General features: G+C 37.0%; 1 pseudogene; it reads left to right on the top strand.

The window, feature by feature from the left end:
• The first annotated feature begins 11929 nt into the window (after positions 1-11929).
• On the top strand, positions 11930-12863 carry LOC123936256 (annotated as a pseudogene).
• Positions 12864-17754: the final 4891 nt, after the last annotated feature.

Raw genomic sequence — 17754 nt, 5'->3', positions numbered from 1 at the left:
CAAATATTTATTTTCATAAATCATGTTAACCAAAATTATAACCCATCAGAGAAGTTAGTATAATGCAAAGGTTAACAACACTGATCTTAAAAACAGACTGCCTGGATTTTAAGGCTGTCTCGGGCTCTAGATTTTTGAGTGATTATGGACAAATTAATTGGCCTTGCTCAGCCTTAGTTTCTTCTTCTATAGAATGAGAATAATAGTATCATTTTACTCCATTGTTTCATTATTAATATTAATTAAGTTAATGTATTTATTGTGCAGAAAACAAATTGGCACAGAGAAGGTGCTACAAAAGTTTGTGTTCTTTTCCAAATCGGAACTATTTGTAATGAGTTTTAAATTTAAGAACCATATCCTTTTTAATTATACAGCAAATCCCAAATTTCAAGTGGCTTACCCCAACGTTATTCAACATAAAACTAGAGAGGGATGGTTCTGTCCAGGAGGTGTAACTGTTATAATTCTAAACTTTTGTACCAAACAAATTACCCAGAAACATATAAAAAGACAAATTTCTGGGTTTTACCTTACAAATTCTCAATTAGTAATTTTACCTTGGGCCCTAAAAATTCATATTTTCAACAAGCATAATAACTAGTTTGCTCAAATAATAAAAATAAAACCAAAAACAAACTTCTAATTTCATAGATTGAGGAGTACTTTAGAGTAAATACACCAAACTAATGAAAAACTTCTGTAAATTACTGATTGAACTATTAAAAATCTTATCTATATTTCTCTCAGAATCTTCCCGGATATTAAAAACCTGCCTATTAGGATTTACAAAATGGTAGTGGAGTAGGAGGACCCAAGCTCATCTTATCTCTCAAACACAAGATAACTATCAAATCATCCTAAATAGCCCAGAATTAAGGCTGATGATTGACAGAATTCCACAATTAAAGGGAGAGAAGGGGCCATTTTGAAGAACGTAAGAAGTGGTGACATATGGTTCAGGGGGAAAGGGATTAGAGGTGCTGTGTAGGTAAGGGAGCTGTGTTCACAGAGGACAAGAGACAGAGGAGCACCCGGGGCAATGCACAAGGAGAATGTTTCCCCAAAGTCATTGCGTTAGAATATAAGAGCGGCTGAGTTTCATGTGTCCCTGCAATGAGCTTAAATACTGGAATTTTAAAGGTCAGTGGCCTTGGTGGAGATAGAACACAGAGCCCTGGCCTTACACTGCTCCTGGAGGGAAGGCAGGCAAAGAACCCTGGAATGTGGAAACATCAATCTGAAGAACACCTGGGCACACAGGAGGAAGATAATTCACTCTTTTCTGAGTGTATCCCTGAGAGGAAGCTTTTAAGGAGACACCTATCCACAAACAAAGGAGCTGGCTGGCACCATTTCCCTCCCCATCCCTCAAAAAAACACAGAACCACCTGCAGGAAGTAGCCCAGCACTGACACTGTCTAACTAACTTGCTTCCATCAACACCAAGAGTCCTGCCCTCTGCCAGGACTGCCCTTCCCAGTCAATATTCCCTCAACTCCAATGTGGTGGGCCCTTCCCCCAGAAGACCAGTGCAAGTACCTGCTCACAACACATCTCCTGACCTGAAAATTTGGCAGAGCTTCACACCTGGTGGAGTTGGAGTCAGGTTTTATTCACAAACATACCAGAGAACACCTAGTTAAAATCCACCACATTCAGGCCAGAGACCAAACACTGCCCACAAAAGGCAAGGATCAGCTCTGTGGACAACTAGCCTGAAGGATGGAGCAGCCACAACACAACAGCAGAGCACACAAGCATACACCTGAAGTGCCAGTCCCTAGACACTACAGGACTTCTTCATAAGGCCATTACTTTCAGGAACAGGAAAGTAAATTACTCCTGCACAGCAGGAGAGATTAAGATGAACTGTAGAGAGGGAGGAATTTATCTGAAATTAAAAAACAAAATAAGGTGATAGCCAGAGATCTAAGTGAAACAGATATACAAGCAACATGCCTGAGGAAGAATTTAAGCCAACAATCATTAGGATAGTCCCTGGGCTTGAGAAAAGAATAGAATACATTATGGAGACCGTTACCACAATGATAAAAAAGTCAAAAAAATATCAATCAGTGGTGAAGAATGCAATAACTGAGACTAGAAACAGGCTTCATGCAATGAGCAGTAGGCTGGAGGGAGCAGAGGGAGACAAAGTACTGGAAAATAATAAAGCTGAATAAAAGAGAGGAAAACAACATGACTACAGACTGAGGGAACTCAATGACTCCATCAAATGTAATAACATTGTATTATAAGGGTCCCAGAAGAAGAAGAGAGAAAAGGGGCAGAAAATTTATTTAAAGAAATAATAGCTGAAACATCCCTAATCTGGGGAAGGAAACAATCATCCAGATCCAAGAGACATAGAGAACTCCCATCAAAATCAACAAAAGCAGGACAACAATGAGACATACTGTAATTAAATTTGCATAATATAGTGATAACGAAAAAATTCTAAAAGCAGCAAGACAAAAGAAGTCCCAAACTTACAAGGAAGACCCATAAGGATGGCTAGCTGGGGAATTCCCAACAGAAACCTGACATGCCAGAAGAAAGTGGTATGATATATTCAAATTGCTGAATGGGGAAAATCTGCACAAAGAATATTCTATCCAGCAAGAGTATCATAGAGAAGAGAGGAGAAAAAAAGAGTTCCCGAGACAAACAAATACCAAAGGAGTTCCTGACCACTAAACCAGCTCTGTAAGAAATATTAAAGGTAACTCTTTGAGTGGAAAGGAAAGACCAAAAGTGACAAAAACTAGAAAGGATCAGAGAAAATCTCCAAGAACAATGACAAAAGAAGCAATAAAATGACAATAAATATACATCTATCAATGATTACTATGAGTGTAAATGTACTAAATTCTCCAATTAAAAGACATAGGGTGTCAAAAATTGATAAAAAAACAAGACCCTCAATACTGCCTATAGGAAGTTCATTTCAGACCTAAAGTCAACTTCATTTTGAAAGTAAGGGAATGGAGAAACAGGTATCATGCAAACAGATATCAAAACAAAGTCAGAGTGGCAGTAGTTATATCAGACAAACTACACTTTTTTTGTTCTTTTTTTGTATTTGTGGTCTTTTTCAAAGACAGAACATCATAGATATGCAGTACAATCAGCAGAGTTTATTTAAGGTGAAAGTACACTCTCTAGATGTAAGAGCAGGTGAGTTCAAGGGAGAGCTGCATTTTTGTTGTTGTTGTTCTTTTATTCTTTTTTCTGCTTTGGTATTATGGTAATGCTGGCCTTACAGAATGATTTGGAATGTATCCCTCTATTCCATTATTTGTAGGATTTTATAGGATTGCCATTAGTTATTATTATTTTTTAATGGTTGGTAGAGTTCACGAAAGAAAGCATGTGTTCTTGGACTTTTCTGTGCTGGGAGATTTTTGACTCTTAATTCAGTTTTTAATCTTGTTATTGTTATTGGTCTACAAGATTTCCTACTTATTTGATCCAAGATTTATTATTCAATCTTCATATTTAGACCATTTTAAGGAATTATGTGCATTGTTTTTCTAAGTTATCTGATTTTTTAGTATATAATTATTTATGGTAATCTGTTATCACACTATGTATTTCTGTGGTATCTGTTGTATTGTTTTCACTTTCATTTATCCATTTATCATGGATTAAAAAAATCTTTTTTTTTTCCTTTCCTTTTCTTTAGTCAGTGTAACTAAAGCATTGCCAATTTCTTTTTTTCTTTTTTTAACTCATAATTCTTTCAATGTATTTCACTGTATTTCCTTTTTCTACTAAATTTCAGTTATTTATTCTTTCTATAGTTCCTTGAGATTTAGTGAAAAGTTGTTTATTTGACTTTTCTTAATATAAGCATTTATAGCATAAAAAACAAAAATAGAGTTACTATATGATTTAATAATTTTTAATTTTATATTAAATTATATTTTATTATATATAATTATATATATAATATATATGAAATTATATTTAAATTATAAATTATATTTAATAATTTTTAATTTTAACATAGTTTAGTCTAGTTTATTCTTTTTTAATTTTTATTTTCTACTATACATATAGAGTTAAACTTCAAGGTAATCCCCTTTCCCCAATCAATGCTACCCCTATAGGCAAACCAGTTTCTAATCCCCCTGTAACTTAGGAAAGTTGAGTCCCTTAACAAAAACATCAAGATACCTTCAGGAAGAATCAAAATAACCTTCCTCACCCACACTGAGAATTTATAACCACTCTCCCAATTTTTCCTTCTGTCAGTGTTTCTGTGAATTTCTGTTTGTCCTGATAATATATAAATCTTATACCTGGGGTTCTTTCTGATGAGGTTCTTCCATTTTTTTTGCTTATATATATTTTTTTCTCTTGTCATATACTTTTGTCAGTCTTTTTGTTTGTCTGTTTTTGTTTGTATACTTCATAAATCTTACCTTGTGGCCCATTTGGGCTGAGCCTTCTCTTTTATCTTCCTTTTTTTCCTGATTCTCTCTCTGTCTCTTGTTTTTTCCTATTTTCTTTCCCCTTTTTTTCTTTCTTCTTCTCTATTTCTTTTTCTTTTCTTTTTTCTCTTATTTGGGTGGGGAATCCTGATTGCACAGAAGCATTCCAGGGTGCACATTGACTGCACCACAATCGATAAGTCCAGCTGCATCTGTTCAGTCACCTCTTTCCAAAATGACTAGGAGGAGGAATACCCAACAGAAGAAAAATACAGAGGATGGACCTTCTTCAACAGAATTAATGGCTATCCACAGAGACAATATGTCAGAAAAGGAATTCAGACTAACAATTATCCAGGCAATAGCTAGGTTGGAGAAAGCCATGGATGACCAAACAGAATTGATTAGGGCAGAACTGAAAGCCACCAGGGATGATGTTCACAATGTTAGGGCAGAACTGAAAGCCACCAGGGATAATGTTCAAAATCCTCTCAATGAGTTCCAATCCAATCTAAATTCTCTAAAAGCTAGGGTAACTGAGACAGAAGATAGAATTAGTGATCTGGAGGACAAACAGAGAGAGAGAAAAGATCAGGAGGAAGCCTGGAACAAACAGCTCAGAAGCCATGAAAACAGAATCAGGGAAATAAACGATGCCATGAAATGTTCCAATGTCAGAATTATTGGAATCTCTGAAGGGGAGGAAAAAGAAAGAAGTCTAGAAGATATAGAGGAAGAAGTTGTCTATGAAAATTTTCCCAATCTCACGAACGGAAACAACATTCATGTACTAGAGGCAGAGAGATTTCCTCCCTAGATTTTAAATTCTCGAAAGTCCTCACGAAACCTTATAGTTAGAATGAGGAATTATGTTTCAAGAGAGACCCTCTTAAAAGCAGCTAGGAGAAAAAAGCTCCTTACATAGAGAGGAAAGCGCATTAAAATAACGTCAGACCTTTCCACAGAGAGCTGGCAAGCCAGGAAGGGCTGGCAAAATATATTCAGAATACTAAATGAGAAGAACATGCAACCAAGAATACTCTATCCAGCAAGACTGACATTTAAAATGGATGGAGAGATAAAGAGTTTCCAAGACCGGCAAGGCTTAAAAGACTATGCAACCACCAAGCTGACACTGCAGGAAATATTAAGGGGGGTCCTATAAAAGAGAAAAAATCCTAAGAACATCATTGAACAGAAATATAGAAACAATCTACAGACAGAAAGACTTCAAAGGCAACACGATGTCAATAAAAACCTATCTCTCAATAATCACTCTCAATGTGAATGGCCTAAATGCGCCCATAAAATGACAAAGGGTTGCAGATTGGATAAAACGACAGGACCCATCCATATGTTGTCTACAAGAGACCCATTTTGAACCTAAGGATATACCCAGACTGAAAGTGAAGGGATGGAGAAGCATCTTTCATGCCAATGGGCCTCAAAAGAAGGCCGGAGTAGCGATTCTCATATCACATAAATTAGATTTTAAACTAAATACTGTAGTCAGAGATACAGAAGGACACTATGTAATTCTTAAAGGGACTATCCGCCAAGATGATCTAACAATTGTGAATATCTATGCCCCCAATATGGGAGCACCCAATTACATAAGAAAACTAATAATCAAGATAAAGAGTCATATTGATATGAATACAATAATAGTAGGAGAACTTAATACACCTCTCTCAGAAATAGACAGATCATCGAAGCAGAAAATTAATAAAGAAATAAGAGCATTGAATGAGACATTGGACCAGATGGACCTCATAGACATATACAGAACATTCCACCCTAAAACAACAGAATATTCATTCTTCTCAAGTGCACATGGAACCTTCTCCAGAATAGACCACATACTGGGTCACAAAGCAGGACTCAAACGATACCAAAAGACTGACATTATTCCCTGCATATTCTCAGATCACAATGCTTTGAAACTGGAGCTCAATCACAAGGAAAAGTTCAGAAGGAACTCAAACACATGGAAGCTAAAGACCACCTTGCTTAAGAATGCTTGGATCAACCAGGAGATCAAAGATGAACTTAAACAATTCATGGAAACCAATGAGAATGAAGACACTTTGGTCCAAAACCTATGGGATACACCAAAGGCGGTTCTAAGGGGGAAATACATAGCCATCCAAGCCTCCCTCAAAAACACTGAAAAATCCAAAATACACCAGCTATCTCTACACCTTAAAGAAGTGGAGAATCAACAACAAATCAAACCAACTCCACATGCAAGAAGGGAAATAATCAAGATTAGAGCAGAGATCAATGAGGTAGAAACGAGAGATACAGTAGAACGTATCAATGAAACTAGAAGCTGTTTTTTTGAAAGAATCAATAAGATCGATAAACCATTGGCCACACTAATCCAAAAGAAAAGAGAGAAAGCCCAAATTAATAAAATTATGAATGAAAAGGGAGAGATCACAACTAACACCAAGGAAATAGAAACAATCATCAGAAATTATTACCAACAGTTATATGCCAATAAGCTAAGCAACCTAGATGAAATGGATGCATTCCTGGAAAACTACAAACTCCCAAAATTGAACCAGGAAGAAATTGACAACCTGAATAGACCGATATCTAGTAATGAGATTGAAGCAGTGATCAAAAACCTCCCAAAAAACAAGAGCCCAGTACCTGAAGGATTCCCTGGGGAATTCTACCAAACTTTCAAAGAAGAAATAACACCTATTCTCCTGAAGCTGTTCCAAAAATTGAAGCAGAAGGAAAACTTCCAGACTCTTTTTATGAAGCCAGCATTACCCTGATCCCCAAACCAGGCAAAGACCCTACCAAAAAGGAGAATTTCAGACCAATATCACTGATGACTATGGATGCAAAGATTCTCAACAAGATCCTAGCAAACAGGATCCAGCAGCACATTAAAATGATTATCCACCATGACCAGGTGGGATTCATCCCTGGGTTGCAAGGTTGGTTCAACATTTGCAAATCAATCAATGTGATAGAACAAATCAATAAGAGAAGAGAGAAGAACCACGTGGTCCTCTCAATTGATGCAGAAAAAGCATTTGACAAAATCCAGCATCCGTTCCTGATGAAAACGCTTCCAAGTATAGGGATAGAGGGAATATTCCTGAACTTCATAAAATCTATCTATGAAAGACCCACAGCAAATATCATCCACAATGGGAAAAAGCTTGCAGCCTTCCCGTTGAGATCAGGAACACGACAAGGATGCCCACTCTCACCAGTCTTGTTCAACATAGTATTAGAAGTTCTAGCAACGGCAATCAGACAACAAAGAGAAATAAAAGGTATCCAAATTGGCAAGGAAGAAGTCAAACTCTCTCTCTTCGCAGATGACATGATTCTTTATATGGGAAACCCCAAAGACTCCACCCCCAAACTACTAGAACTCATACAGCAATTCAGTAACGTGGCAGGATACAAAGTCCATGTACAGAAATCAGTGGCTTTCTTATACACTAACAATGAAAATACAGAAAGGCAAATTAGAGAATCGATTCCATTTACTATAGCACCAAGAACCATAAGATACCTGGGCATAAACCTAACCAAAGAGATAAAGGACCTGTACTAGAGGAACTACAGAACATTCATGAAAGAAATTGAAGAAGACACAAAAAGATGGAAGACTGTTCCATGCTCTTGGATTGGAAGAATAAACATTGTTAAAATGTCTATACTGCCTAGAGCAATCTATACTTTTAATGCCATTCTGATCAAAATTCCACCAGTATTTTTCAAAAAGCTGGATCAAATAATCCTAAAATTTGTATGGAATCAGAAGAGACCCCGAATTGCTAAGGAAATGTTGAAAAACAAAAACAAAACTGGCAGCATCACGTTACCCGATTTCAAGCTTTACTACAAAGCTGTGATCACCAAGACAGCGTGGTACTGGCATAAAAACAGACACATAGACCAGTGGAACAGAGTGGAGAGCCCAGATATGGACCCTCAACTCTATGGTGAAATAGTCCTCGACAAAACAGGAAAAAATATTCAATTGAAAAAAGACAGTAACTTCAATAAATGGTGCTGGGAAAACTGGACAGCGATATATAGAAGAATGGAACTTGACCATTCTCTTACACCGTACACAAAGATGAACTCGAAATTGATAATAGACCTCAACATGAGACAGGAATCTATCAGAATCCTGGAGGAGAACATAGGCAGTAACCTCTTCGATATCAGCCACAGCAACTTCTTTCAAGATATGTCTCCAAAGGCCAAGGAAACAAAAGCGAAAATGAACTTTTGGGACTTCATCAAGATCAAAAGTTTCTGCACAGCAAAGGAAACAGTCAACAAAACAAAAAGGCAACCCACGGAATGGGAGAAGTTATTTGTAAATGACAGTACAGACAAAAGGTTGATATCCAGGATCTATAAAGAACTTCTCAAACTCAACACACACAAAACAGGTAATCATATCGAAAAAATGGGCAGAAGATATGAACAGACACTTCTCCAATGAAGACATACAAATGGCTATCAGACACATGAAAAAATGTTCATCATCATTAGACATCAGTGAGATTCAAATTAAAACCACATTGAGATACCACCTGACACCAGTTAGAATGGCCAAAATTAGCAAGACAGTTAACAACATGTGTTGGAGAGGATGTGGAGAAAGGGGAACCCTCTTCCACTGTTGGTGGGATTGCAAGTTAGTGCAGCCACTTTGGAGAACAGTGTGGAGACTCCTGAAGAAATTAAGAATAGAGCTTCCCTATGACCCTGCAATTGCACTGCTGGGTATTTACCCCAAAGATACAGATGTAGTGAAAGAAGGGCCATCTGTACCCCAATGTTTATTGCAGCAATGGCTATGGTCGCCAAACTGTGGAAAGAACCAAGATGCCCTTCAACGGATGAATGGATAAGGAAGATGTGGTCCATATACACAATGGAGTATTATGCCTCCATCAGAAAGGATGAATACCCAACTTTTGTAGCAACATGGACGGGACTGGAAGAGATGATGCTGAGCAAAATAAGTCAAGCAGAGAGAGTCAAGTATCATATGGTCTCACTTATTTGTGGAGCATAACAAATAACATGGAGGACATGGGGACATGGAGAGGAGAGGAAGTTGAGGGAAACTGGAAGGGGAGATAAACCATGAGAGACTATGGACTCTGAAAAACAACCAGAGGGTTTTGAAGGGGCGGGGGGGGGTGGGAGGTTGAGGAACCAGGTGGTGGGTAATAGGGAGGGCACATACTGCATGGAGCACTGGGTGTGATGCCAAAACAATGAACACTGTTATGCTGTAAATAAACAAATTAAGGAATAAAAAAAATAAAAAATAAATAAAAATAAATAAATAAAATAAAATAAAAATAGAGTTAATATATGATTTAATAATTCCACTAAAGGTATTTACCAAAACAAAATGAAAGCAATAATGTTTTAATTATATGCAATTATATATATATTTATTATTATATATTTATATAATATAATATTAATTAATATAATATAAATGCATGTTATATTATTTATTTATATTATTATATTATTTATATTATGATATAATATATTAATATTAATTATTTTATATAATTATATATCATATATTATAAATCTTATATAATTATATAATATAATATTAATATATGAAATATATAAATATTATATTGATTTTTATTTTATATATAATATGCACTCCTATGTTTATTTCAGCCTTATTTATAATAGCCAAGATATAGAAGCAACCCAAGTATTCTTGGATAGATGAATTGGATAGGAAGATACTATATCATGGAGAAGAATGAAATGTCACCATTGGCAATAGTATTGAAGGGATCTAGAGGGTACAATGCTATATGCAATACATCTGTCAGAGAAAGACAAATATATGATTTCACTCATGTGTGGGATTTAAGAAACAAAGCAAAGAAACAAGGAAAAATAGACAAACAAAAAGCAAAAAACACTGACTCTTAAATATAGAGAACAATGTGGTGGTTACCAAGGAGGATGGGAGCAGGGATGAGTGAAATAAGTGAAAGGGATTAAGAGTACGCTTACCTTGATGGGCACTGGAGTAATGTATAGAATTGTTAAGCCACTATATTGTACACCTTAAACTAGAAGAACACTAATTATACTGGAGGTGTTTTTTTTAATATTTTATTTATTTATTTGACAGAGAGATCACAAGTAGGCAGAGAGGCAGGCAGAGAGAGGAGGAAGCAGGCTCCCTGATGAGCGGAGAGCCCAATGTGGGACTGGATCCCAGGACCCTGAGATCATGACTTGAGCCAAAGGCAGAGGCTTTAACCCACTGAGCCACCCAGGCTCCCCTATACTGGAGTTTTTAAAAACAGTCTTTGAAGATCTGTTAGGGCATTTAAATTTTCTTCCAAGCAAAATGGGTAACTTGAATGATTTTTAAGTAGAGGATTGGCATGATCTAATAGGGGTTTATTAAAGCCACTAATTTATGAGTAAAAAATGGATTGGAGAGACAAAAATTTGGAGTTAGCAAACTCTAAATGAGCCTGTTGAAAAAAATACAAGACAGAGAGGAAGTGAATGTATTTTAATGCGAAACACTTGAATGAATTTAAAGGATCTTCAGAGGACATAATCTGTAGTAAATGAATTTTGGTTCATGTTGATTGTGAAGTTTCAGTGGTAATCTGGAGGAGTTATCAATACAGAGTTGGTTATGTGGGACAGGGGAAGAACTGGAAGCTTTAGATGTAGGAATTTTATTAGCCTACAGACGGTTACTTATGACCTTACTGAGAGCTAAAGAAACCTATGAAAAAAGTAATATTTTTTTCTTAAAGAAACTCAACAATAGACAAACTATGGAAAAAGCCTAGATGTCCATTGACAGAGGAATGGATAAAAATATATGATGTATATACAAGAGATACAATATACAATAGAATATTACTCAACCATCAGAAAGGATGAAAGTTTACCATTTACACTGGATGGAACTAGAGGGTATTATGCTCAGTGAAATAAGTCAGTCAGAGAAAGACAATTATCATATGTTTTCACTCACATGAGGTATATAAGAACCAGTGCAGGGGATCATAGGATAAGGGAAGGAAAACAAAATGGGAAGAAATCATAGAGGGAGACAAATCATGAGAGACTCTGACCTGTGGGAAAGGAACTGAGAATTTCTGGAGGTGATTGGGGAATAGGGTAACTGGGTGATAGGCATTAAGGATGGCAGGTAATGTAATGAACAATGGGTGTTATATGCAACTGATGAATTGTTGAACTCTACATCTGAAACCAATGGTGTACTACAAGTTGGCTAATTGAATTTAAATTAAGAAATGTATTTACTTAAGCAGCATAGATGATATCTAATTTATTCCTTTAACTAGGGGATATAATTCCTACATAATTGTATTAATACAATATTGTGCTCATTTTTCTTTGTCTCATTTTTAATTATTACATATTTTCTTAAACAATCAGAACACAGATTTCCTTGCACAATGGACAATCTCACAGAAGTGACAGAGTTCCTGCTCATGGGGTTTTCTGACATCTGTGAGCTACAGATACTTCATGTTGGAGTGTTTCTGCTGGTTTATCTGACAGCACTGGTGTGGCACCTTCTCATCATGATAATCATTACTTTTGACCAGTATCTTCACAGACCCATGTACTTTTTTCTGAAGAACCTCTCCTTTTTGGATTTGTGCTACATCTCAGTCACTGTGCCTAAGTCAGTCCACAGCTCCTGGACTCACAATAACTCCATCTCTTACTTTGGCTGTGTGGCTCAAGTTTATTTTTTCTTTGCTTTTGCTTCTGTTGAGCTGGCCTTTCTCACTGTCATGTCCTATGACTGCTATGTTGCCATTTGTTACCCCCCCAATAAGAAGCCATTATGACACCAGAAAAATGCCATCACATAGCAGCCATTGCCTGGCTAAGTTGTTTTATTTATGAGCAGTCCACACTGGCAACATATTTAGGGATTCCATTTCAAGATACAACATAATCCACCAGTTCTTCTGTGACATCCCTCACATTTTGGCCCCAGTTTCTCATGAGGTTTTCTTTGTTGAGCTTGTGACCCTAGCTCTGAGTTCCTGCTTTGTTCTGGGATGCTTTGTTCTTATGATCATCTCCTATATCCAGATATTCTCAACAGTGCTCAGAATCCCTTCAGTGGAGAATACAGTAAAAGTCTTTTCCGCCTGCTCCCCACAGCTGATTGTTATCATGCTCTTCCTCATTACAGGACTCTTTGCTGCCTTAGGACCAATTGCCAAAACTTCATCCATTCAAGATTTGATGATTGCTCTGGCATACACAGTTTTGCCTCCTTTCCTGAATCCCATCATATATAGTCTTAGAAACAAGGAGATTAAAGCAGCTGTTTGGAGAATATTTGGGAAGATAATTTCCCTGCGAATGTAGAACACTTAGATTTTGCTAATACAAGATCTTTTAAAAAGACCAGGAGAGCATAAATACCTTAAGAAAAAATATATAGGAAAAACCGTTGAGAGACAGAATATTTCCAGGCCATATTTAGAAATAAATACAAGTGTGTCTCTAAAAAATAAAATATCTCAATATTAAATATTGCAAAATTTTATAACTACAACCTTCTGTGGTGTTCCATTCCTTCATTTATTTATTTTTTATTTAAATTCAATTAGCCAAAGTATACTACATTGTTATTTATATAATGTTCAATGATTCATTAGTTGAATATAACACACAGTGCTCAGCATACCATGTGCCCTCTTTAATTTCCTTCACACAGTTACCCCATCCCCTCACCTACCACCCACAATCAACCCTCAGTTTCTTTCCTGTAGTTAAGAGTTTCGCATGGATTATCTCCCTCTCTGATGATTTCACATTCAGTTTTCCCTCCCTTTCTCTATTGTCCTCTACACTATTCCTTATGTTCCACATGAATGAACATATGATAATTGTCTTTCTCTGCTTTTTTTGCTTACTATAATCCCCTCCAGTTCCATTGATGTTCATGTAAATGGTAGATATTCATCCTTTCCAATGGCTATTATTCCTTGTGTACATGAACCACATCCATCTTCTTTATCTATTCATCTTCTGAAGAACATTTTGACTCTATCCATAGTTTGGCTATTGTGGACGTTGCTGCTATGAACATTGGGGTGCAGGTGCCCCTTCATTTCACTACATCACTATCTTTGGGGGTAAATACCCCATAGTGTAATTGCTGGATCATAAAGTAGCTCATTTTTAACTTCCTGGGGAAGTTAAATACTGTTTTCCAGAGTGACTGTACCAGCTTGCATTCCTACCAACAGGGTCCCCTTTCTCCACATCCTTGCCAACACTTGTTTCCTGTCTTGTTAATTTTTGCCACTGTAACCAGTGAAAGGTGTATCTCGTTGTGGTTTTCATTTGTATTTCCATGATGGCAAGTGATGTGGAGCATTTTTCATGTGCCTGTTGGCCATTTGTATGTCTTCTTTGGACAAGTGTCTGTTCATGTCTTCTGCCCATTTTTTTGACTACATTATTTGGTTTTTGGATGTTGAGTTTGGTAAGTTCTTTATAGACCTTGGATACCAGCCCTTTATCTGATATATCATTTGCAAATATTTTCTCCCATTTGGTAGTTTGTCTTTTAGTTTTGTTGACTGTTTCCTTTGCTGTGAAGATGCTTTTTATCTTAATGAAGCCCCAATAATTTATTTTTGCTTTGTTTCCCTTTCCTTTATAGACTTGTCTTGGAAAAAGTGGCTGTGTCCATGGTTTATAAGGTTGTAACCTGTGTTCTCCTCTAGAATTTTGATGGATTCCTGTGTCACATTTAGGTCCTTCTTCCATTTTGAGTTTATCTTTCTGTATGTTGTAAGAGAATGGTCCAGTTTCATTTTTCTGCATGTGGCTGTCCAATTTTCCCAATACCATTTATTGAAGAGACTGCCTTTTTTTCCATTGGATATTATTTCCTGATTTGTTGACGACTAGTGGACCATAGAGATAAGGGTCCATTTCTGGGATCTCTGTTTTGTTCCACTGATAAATGTGTCTGTTTTTGTGTGTCAATACCATTCTTTCTTGATGATCACAGATTTGTAATATATAGTTAGAAGTCAAGCATTGTAATGCACCCAGCTTTACTTGTCCTTTGCAACAATCCCCTTGTGATTCAGAGTCTTCTCTGGTTCCATACAAATTTTTGGATTGTTTGTTCCAGCTCTGCAAAAAATGGCGATGGTATTTATTTTTTTCAGTATTTAAATTTATTTTTTTCAGTGTAACAGTATTCATTGTCTTTGCACAACACCCAGTGCTCCATGCAATACGTGCCCTCCCTATTACCCATCACCTGTTCCCCCAAACTCCCACCCCTGACCCTTCAAAACCCTCTAGTTGTTTTTCAGTCCATAGTCTCTTATGGTTTGCCTCACTTTCCAATTTTTATTTTTTATAAACATATAATGTATTTTTATCCCCAGGGGTACAGGTCTGTGAATCGCCAGGTTTACACACTTCACAGCACTCATGATAGCACATACCCTCCCCAATGTCCATAACCCACTCCCCCTCTCATAACCCCACCTCCCCACAGCAACCACCCATTTGTTTTGTGAGATTAAGAGTCATTTATGGTTTGTCTCCCTCCCAATCCCATCTTGTTTCATTTATTCTTCTTATGTCCCCCTAACCCCCCATGTTGCATCTCCATGTCCTCATATCAGGGAGATCATATGATAGTTGTCTTTCTCCGATTGACTTATTTCACTAAGCATGATACCCTCTAGTTCCATCCATGTCATCGCAAATGGCAAGATTTCATTTCTTTTGATGGCTGCATAGTATTCCATTGTGTATATATACCACATCTTCTTTATCCATTCATCTGTTGATGGACATCTAGTTTCTTTCCATAGTTTGGCTATTGTGGACATTGCTGCTATTAACATTAGGGTACATGTGCCCCTTTGGATCACTGCGTTTGTATCTTTAGGGTAAATACCCAGTAGTGCAATTGCTGGGTCATAGGGTAGTTCTATTTTCAACATTTTGAGGAACCTCCATGCTGTTTTCCAGAGTGGTTGCACCAGCTTGCATTCCCACCAACAGTGGAGGAGGGTTCCCCTTTCTCCGCATCCTCGCCAGCTTCTGTCATTTCCTGACTTGTTCATTTTAGCCATTCTGACTGGTGTGAGGTGATATCTCACTGTGGTTTTGATTTGTATTTCCCTGATGCCGAGTGATGTGGAGCACTTTTTCATGTGTTCTGTTGGCAATCTGGATGTCTTCTTTGCAGAAATGTCTGTTCATGTCCTCTGCCCATTTCTTGATTGGATTGTTTGTTCATTGGGTGTTGAGTTTGTTAAGTTCCTTATAGATTTTGGACACTAGTCCTTTATCTGATATGTCGTTTGCAAATATCTTCTCCCATTCTGTCAGTTGTCTTTTGGTTTTGTTAACTGTTGCCTTTGCTGTGCAAAAGCTTTTGATCTTGATGAAATCCCAATAGTTCATTTTTGCCCTTGCTTCCCTTGCCTATGCCGATGTTCCTAGGAAGATGTTGCTATGGCTGAGGTCGAAGAGGTTGCTGCCTGCATTCTCCTCAAGGATTTTGATGGATTCCTATCTCACATTGAGGTCCTTCATCCGTTTTGAGTCTATTTTCATGTGTGGTGTAAGGAAGTGGTCCAATTTCATTTTTCTGCATGTGGCTGTCCAATTTTACCAGCACCATTTATTGAAGAGGCTGTCTTTTTTCCATTGGACATTCTTTCCTGCTTTGTCAAAGATTAGTTGACCATGGAGTTGAAGGTCTATTTCTGGGCTCTCTATTCTGTTCCATTGATCTATGTGTCTGTTTTAGTGCCAGTACCATGCTGTCTTGATGATGACAGCTTTGTAATAGAGCTTGAAGTCCGGAATTGTGATGCCACCCACTTTGGCTTTGTTCTTCAATATTCCTTTGGCTATTCGAGGTCTTTTCTGGTTCCATATAAATTTTAGGATTATTTGTTCCATTTCTTTGAAAAAAAATGGATGGTATTTTGATAGGGATTGCATTAAATGTATAGATTGCTTTAGGTAGCATAGACATTTTCACAATATTTATTCTTCCAATCCAGGAGCATGGAACATTTTTCCATTTCTTTGTGTCTTCCTCAATTTCTTTCATGAGTACTTTATAGTTTTCTGCGTATATATTCTTAGCCTCTTTGGTTAGGTTTATTCCTAGGTATCTTATAGTTTTGGGTGCAATTGTAAATGGGGTTGACTCCTTAATTTCTCTTTCTTCTGTCTTGTTGTTGGTGTACAGAAATGCAACTGATTTCTGTGCATTGATTTTATATCCTGACACTTTACTGAATTCCTGTACAAGTTCTAGCAGTTTTGGAGTGGAGTCTTTTGTGTTTTCCACATATAGTATCATATCATCTGCGAAGAGTGATAGTTTGACTTCTTCTTTGCCAATTTGGATGCCTTTAATTTCTTTTTGTTGTCTGATTGCTGAGGCTAGGACTTCTAGTACTATGTTGAATAGCAGTGGTGATAATGGATATCCCTGCCATGTTCCTGACCTTAGCGGAAAAGCTTTCAGTTTTTCTCCACTGAGAATGATATTTGCAGTGGGTTTTTCATAGATGGCTTTGATAATATTGAGGTTTGTGCCCTCTATCCCTACACTTTGAAGAGTTTTGATCAGGAAGGGGTGCTGTACTTTGTCAAATGCTTTTTCAGCATCTATTGAGAGTATCATATGGTTCTTGTTCTTTCTTTTATTAATGTGTTGTATCACATTGATTGATTTGCGGATGTTGAACCAACCCTGCAGCCCTGGAATAAATCCCACTCGATCGTGGTGAACAATCCTTTTAATGTACTGTTGAATCCTATTGGCTAGTATTTTGGCGAGAATTTTTGCATCTGTGTTCATCAAGGATATTGGTCTGTAGTTCTCTTTTTTGGTGGGATCCTTGACTGGTTTTGGGATCAAGGTGATGCTGGCCTCATAAAATGAGTTTGGAAGTTTTCCTTCCATTTCTATTTTTTGGAAACTATTTTAGTTTCAGGAGAATAGGAATTAGTTCTTCTTTAAATATTTGGTAGAATTCCCCTGGAAGCAGTCTGGCCCTGGGCTTCTGTTTCTTTGGAGATTTTTGATGACTATTTCAATCTCCTTACTGGTTATGGGCCTATTCAGGTTTTCTATTTCTTCCTGGTTCAGTTGTGGTAGTTTATATGTCTCTAGGAATGCATCCATTTCTTCCAGATTGTCCAATTTGTTGGCGTAGAGTTGCTCATAGTATGTTCTTATAATTGTCTGTAT

The sequence above is a fragment of the Meles meles genome, unplaced genomic scaffold, assembly GCF_922984935.1.
Source record: "Meles meles unplaced genomic scaffold, mMelMel3.1 paternal haplotype, whole genome shotgun sequence".
In the NCBI taxonomy this organism is placed as follows: domain Eukaryota; kingdom Metazoa; phylum Chordata; class Mammalia; order Carnivora; family Mustelidae; genus Meles; species Meles meles.
Note: the sequence above shows the minus strand (reverse complement) of the source record. Positions and strands in the feature narration are given on the sequence as shown.